This window comes from Rattus norvegicus, chromosome 11, assembly GCF_021556685.1.
Source record: "Rattus norvegicus strain SHRSP/BbbUtx chromosome 11, alternate assembly SHRSP_T2T, whole genome shotgun sequence".
Taxonomy (NCBI): Eukaryota; Metazoa; Chordata; class Mammalia; order Rodentia; family Muridae; genus Rattus; species Rattus norvegicus.
In genome coordinates, this window is record NC_141544.1 from 54,416,600 (window position 1) to 54,423,604 (window position 7,005).

Genomic DNA, 7,005 nt, shown 5'->3' on the forward strand with positions numbered 1-7,005 from the left:
CTAAATGACAATATTGCATCTTTAAATTAATAAATATAAATGTTAATAAATGTTTAATATTTTTATAACTTACTTATTTTTCTTCTTAACATGTCCATGTGTTAGTCTGCTTTCTGTTATAGCAGAATGCAGGAGATAATTTATAAAAACAGAGAGGAAAAGAGGGAAGAAGGAAGGAAGTAAGAAAAGGAAAAAAGAGATTGATTCTTGTTTAGAACTTGATGGCTCGTGCTCAGTCCCTCGTGTTCCATCCAAGCCACGAGAGTCTCATGGCTCCAGGACACATGGAAGTGAGGCAGATGAAGCTCCTCACTTTTATAGCTAAGGAAGCTAAGAATGAAGAGAAAGCTGGGATACCGTCATGGGTACATTCTCAGTTCACTGCTTGAGTCTTCTGGGTAGTCAAGATCCAAATTTCCGCAGACTCCAGTACCTCAGAACAGTATTTATAAACTGCTGTGACTTTCCTTTGGAATTTTAGATGTACCTCAGAAATACAACATATGTAACTTCTCACAACCTAAACACCATTTATAATTAATTGTAAACTTAAATTCATACTTCCCTTTTAAATTAGACACGGAAACTAGTCACACAACAGTGATGTCAGTTCTGAAAAACATTGTGTTTGAGTGAAAAGCTATGAATTATATAGCATCTTAAGCATTTTTTAGTCATGAAAATAACAAAAGATGAGTAATGCAGACACATTGGTACATGTATCCCATTGGGGGTAGTAGATGTTTTTACAGATTTCATAAAAACAGCAGTCAAAGCTCTATAATCCAGTTTCTCAAGGTCCAGAAATCCAGTGAATGGACATTTGCAAAACTAAAAATCATCTAAATATCATGGTCATTTAGTGGTGTGTCTATTTTGATAGCATGTCATAAACTGCTTTTATTACCATGCTCTCAGAATGTCATCAGTCTAGTGCTCCCTCAAATATAGATAGAAAAGATGATATAATTTTGAAACGTGTGCCTTAGTTAGGCCAAGAGATGACCAAGGCATCTCTTATAAAGAACAACATTTAATTGGGGCTGGCTTACAGGTCGAGAGGTTCAGTCCATTATCATCATTGGAAGGAAGCATGGCAGCATGCAGGCAAACCTGGTGGTGGTGAAGAAGCTGAGAGTTCTACATCTTGATCCAAAGGCAGCCAGGAAGAGACTCCATCTTCCACAGACAGCCAGGAGAAGGCTCTCAAAACCCACTCCAACAGAGGTACACTCCTTCCCACAAGGCCACACCTCCTAATAGTGCCACTTCCCATGGGCCGAGTATATCTAAACCATCACAACATGTATTTATATTTTGTGGAGGAAATGCTATGTGGAGGTAAGATGATAGTTTTTAGGAGTTGGTTCTGACCTACCACGTGGGTTCTGGGAATTGAATTCACAGCATTAGGTTTGGCAGCAAGTACCTTTATGTACTACTGCCAACCTCACAGTCTGTGCTGCCATTTAAAGAAAGAAACAACAAAACTAGATACATTAACAATCGTAGGAGTGCAGAGAAAATTCAAATTTTCACCTACCATGTATTACTACACATTTAGAATTTACATCCTTCAGTCTTAACAACCATATATATATATATGTATGTATATATGTTATGCCCTGTCGTCTCTGTTTTGTGGGTTAAGGGTTTGGACCTGTTTGTTGTGTGAGAATTTTCCTGGGTAAATAATGAAGAAACATCTACTCAGCCCAGAAAGGGCAACACCACCACACCAAAAAAATGAATCCACCAAAATCCAACTTGGTAAACCAGTAAGTTTATTACAGCTACTTACTCTGGAGTATGAGTGAAGGGTTACTTACAGAATCATGGACAACTCAAGTCAGCCACATCAACACAGAGCTCCACTCTTCCCAGCATGGCTAATGACTCAGAGAAGCTGAACCCATGGAGGTCTGTACCATAGACAGACAATTCAACTGGTCATAATTACCACCTAGAGCAGTGCTTACTGCTTACTGTTGTAATTCAGGTAAGTTTCAGGGACTTTCTGAGACTTAGTAGTTGTTGATTTCCTCAGTGTGAATGAGCCTCCCTTTACAATTCCTCATGCTAAAAGAGCTTCCCTCCAGGATAGTGTTTCACTTAAGAGGAAATTTCCAGGACATAAAAAGGTTCAGTGATTTGATGCAGGGCGCAGAACTGAGAAATGCTGGTGCTGGTCTTCGAAAGCATGTTTAGAATAGATAATTAAAAAGAATCGTTTTTTTATTGATAAGAGAAATATAGGTATTACTTAGTAATACTACTAAAGGTGAAATTAATTAAAAAATCATAAACTACAAACGCTGGAGGTGCTCTTTTGTTGGGTGTTTTTTGTTTTTGTTTTGATTTTCATTTTAAGCCTATCAACACTAAAATTTTTCTCTCTGAGCCTGAATCCTTGGGAGGTATAATGAGGTACATTATACATTGACAAATTAGATAAAATTAACAAAACTACTTAAGACTAAATTAGCTAGTAACTCACATATGAAAATATTTAGAAGAAAGAGAAAATACTTTCCTCTTGTTTCCATGATCTCTTAAGATCTTTTAATGGTTTATAAACATCACTTATTACTACACTTCATTTTCAAGGAAAGATTCTATATAAGCAAATTGAATAATATAGTACATCATACATATAAGCTAAAATTATTGTGTTTGTATCTAGCATATTATATAATGGCAACATATCTCAAAGTTGAAACAACTTTTTCCCCATCTTTTACATTGAGAAACTTAAGCTCTGTATTTTAACAGCAGTTTGTAAAATGTTCAAATCTTATAGCATTGTTTGTTTTACATTTAAATATTCCTTTGTTGGCTAGGCTGTTTTATGAGCCACAGAAGAACTGTATTTTGTATATTTTTCATTTGTGGGTTCTGATAAAAATTATGAATTATATCTCATAGTTACTTGTAATTATTTTTTTCCTTTCAGAATTTTGGCATATCAATGTTATGATTTCCATAATTGCATTCATTTACTTGTGAAAATCCTTGCTTAATTCAGGATGCTCTAACAGAATAACCGTAGCCTTGGCAGCTTACATACAACAGAAGTTGTAGGGAATGGGGATCTGCCATCAGACTGCTAGTGCTTTAAAGTTCTGTTGAGAGCCCTCTTCCCTACAGCAGAGTTCCGTCTTCTCATTATATCACAACAAAAGAGAGAGAGAACACTGAGTGTCTTTAGAAGACTACTACTGCCATTTTATCCTTCAGAGCCCCTCCATCATCAACTAATTACATCCCAAAGACAGTTCCTTCTAGTATCACACTGGAGTTTAAGAGTCCAACCTGTGTATTTTGTGTAAAAATAAGCATTCTGTCTGCTCTACTATTTAATGCAAATTCAACTTGCTTATGATTCTAATAATAAAATATGCCAGTTTACCTAATTTTATGCATAGCATCTACTCTTTTACTGTTTCCCTCTTATTTCTTAGTTTAAAAATATTGGCTACTTACTGTGATCTAATACGACTTAAAGAAGGAAGGGCTTATTTTGAGTTCCTAGGGATATAGTGCATGGCAGAGAAAGTATGGTGTCAGCAGCAGTAAGCAGCTGGGCTCATTGTATCCACAGTGAGGAAGAAGTAATGAGTACTTGTACTCAGATTGTATTATTATTGTTCCATCTGGGACCCCATCCTGTGAAATAATACCAACCACATGTAGGATGTGTCTTGCTGTGTCAATTAATTTGGATAATCCTCAAACATGCCCACTTATTTGTTTCATCATGGTTCTATGTCCCGTCAAGTTGTCAGTAAAGATAACTCCTTTGTCAGTGTAACATCCAAACACATCATTGTTAAGCTTCCATCCCTCATACCCATAAGTTTATGGTCATCTCATAATGTGTAATGCTTTTGATCCAACTTCAAAAGTACCCATAGTCATTAATAATTACAACATTTTATAAGTCCAAAGCACCAAGTATCATCAGGGACTCAAAGCGATTTCTTAACTGTGAGCTCCTATTAGAAAAAAAAAAATCAAAGCAAGATCTTTCCTATATAGAACAGTACAGAATAGACATTCTTCTTCCAAAGGGAGGAATGAGGCTTAGCAAAGAATCACTGAACCAAAGGAAGACTGGAATCCAGCAAATACCAAGTCCTGAAGCTCCGTACCTGGCATCTACTACAAGTGGAACTGTTTGAACTTGAAAGGGTTTGAGCAATCCCATCCTCCAGCTCTGCCGCCTGTAATACAAGCATTTTCTTTCTTGAGCCCCTGGACTCTATCCTGCAGCTTTCTTGGAACATATTCCATGGTCCTAGCATCTCCAAATTTTGGGAGGTCTCCATTTCAACTCGGGTATGACCTTCATGTAACAGTGCCTCGGGTCCTTCTTTCAGGGACTTTAACCCTGCCACATGTTGCCTGGCCTTTACTAGCTCTCTGGAATCCATAGGCACAAGAGTCATCAAGCCCTTCAATGTGGCACCTTTCATGTACAACACAACTGAAAATACCACCAACCAGGTACAACTGACCTACTTTCATAGAACAGGCCAACAAGCAACTCTGAAATGAGTCGAGCCCTTGCTCACTTTAAACCATGCTGTTTGCTCCTCTGCCCTCAATGCCTCTGCAAAAGCAGTATGTGCTCGAGAAAACTGAGCCACCTCTGCAGCCCCATTTCCATATTTCTTAACATTGTCACAAGCAAGCTAGCTGACAGTGCTCCACTCTGTATGAATTCCAGGTAACAGCTGCAAGAAAGGAACTCCCCCAAAACCGGCAAACAGTTGTCAAAATGATGCTTTACACACCGGGTTTTACTCCTAAATTAGATACTAAGACAGTAATAAGACTTCCCACTTCCATAAGATATACTGGTCTAACCTGTCCAAGGCAGTAATTGGCAGTTGTAAACTCAAATTATATAGTTGCCTTGGGATTGGGGCAGCAGTTTCTCCACCTGCATATTTCTCATACCTGTCATTTTCATTTACTTTTCAATTATGCAATTTTAAAAAGAAGGTCAAGAGAATGCAATAAAGAGTTCACTTGAAGGTAGTTTCCTATTTACGTGCCATGTCCAAGGATGCCACGTATTACACATGGTGCGTGATGATTCATGATTCAGAGGCATTCATTTATTGTCTTATTTCCTGACCATAGCAGAGAGAAGCTAAAGCAGATATTAAGTATATGTCTGTCACTGGCATAGCATTATGCATTATGTATTATTCTGCTTTTTAAACTAGTGTGATGTTCCTACAGCAGATCTGTTGTTCCAGGAGGTCTTAAATGCTGGTTGTAGAACTTCCTAACCCATGCTTCTAGAGATTTCCTCTATGACATGGAGCCCGGCTTGCTCCACAGTGTGTCACTTTTTCCCTGTCTGCCCATGTGCCTGTTGCCCACGGGTCACATTTATCACATTCTTTTGTAGTTGGCCACTCTCAGTTGTGTGTTTTCTTCTTTGACTGCGATGCTTGGGACTGGGTCACCTCTGTGACCTCCAATCACCAAGCAGCTGGCTTGAAAGGATTGGGCAAGGTTGCTGAATGCAGATGCCTGTGAGGTCTTTGCAGACAATATTTGGGGATTTGTTATTTCGGTTTTCTTGTTTTTGTTTTGTATACATCAATTATCTCACCAACTTTTCTAGTTGAGTTTGAAGCAGGTAGCCCCAAAGGAATGAATATGAAGTCAACCACTTAAATTTTTTATTCAGAGCTTTATTTCAGTACTTGCTAAAAATACAGGGTACTTGGTGGATTTCTAAGTAAACATATAATTATTAGGGGTTTTTTTCCTACTTGTTTATTTTGATTTTTCAGTTTTCTGACTACCTTGTTGAGCTGCTAAGGAAGTTTGCCAGTTGCAACTTGTCAAATTTTATTCAAAAGTAGCTTGTGTTCTAAAACTGGTTGTGCTTTATTTAAACCTCAGAAACTAAATGTACTAACTGAATGCCCCCCCCCCCAAGTGATGGGAAGATGGAAACTGGAAATGGTGGTTTAGGTAACTTCATTTCAATCTCTCCCAGACCATAGGTGGCTAATGCTTTTGCAGACACTGATTCTGCGGCCTAGAAGTGTCTGATTGACTTGAATGTGGATTTGTTGCTATTAAATTTGACAACAACAACAACAACAAAGACATTCTTGACTTTTAGCTTTTTGAATCAAACTCTTACTAGGTGGCACAGGCTGGCTTTTTGTATATCCAAGGCTAACCTCAAATTTAAAATCTTTTGTTTTAGTTTCTCATGTGTTAGGCTTGTGGGTGTATTTCACCATGCCCAGACTAAAACGTTTCCTTTTTGTTTGTTTGTTTGTTTGTTTGTTTGTTTGCAATATATGGATTGAACCCAAGGCTTTGCACACGTGGGGCAAGCACTCTGTCACCATACTCCCAGCCTGCATTTTGAAATATTTTAAGTTAAATTTCTGAAAGTTTACTAGGCATAGTAGTTCAGAATGGAGTAAGATTTCCATAAATGTTTGTCAGGTTTATTCCTTAAATTCTAATTTCGTTACTGTATCACTCCAAACCAAACTTAACTGATTTTTGTACTACTCTGTGCAATATAAATTCGTGTACAGGAGGTAATGCTAACCTCGGGTTTAAATTAGGTAACACCCCCACAGGAAAGCTGTGGTTCCTTTTACTTGACAATATGTAGCATTTCCCACTGCTTTCTCTCCCTAATCAAAACCCGCGCTTACAACAGCCCCCACCTCTACATCTTGTCTTCACAGCAAGTCAGTCTGCTAACAAAGTATTCTAGTGAGAAGGGTCAGGCTTCCAGAACACATCTGCTGTAAAATTTAAAACAAGCCAAAATAATTTCATAAGCCAATTTTTTAAATTCTAAAAGCCCATGTATTCAGATGAAGTGTTTTAGAGAAAGAGATTATATGGTCTGAGTTTCTTATCTAATAGTAAGTTGATATTCTGAGGTTTTATATCTGATACTGTATAAACGGATTAATATTAAATAGAATATTGGTATTCTAGTTTTACTTC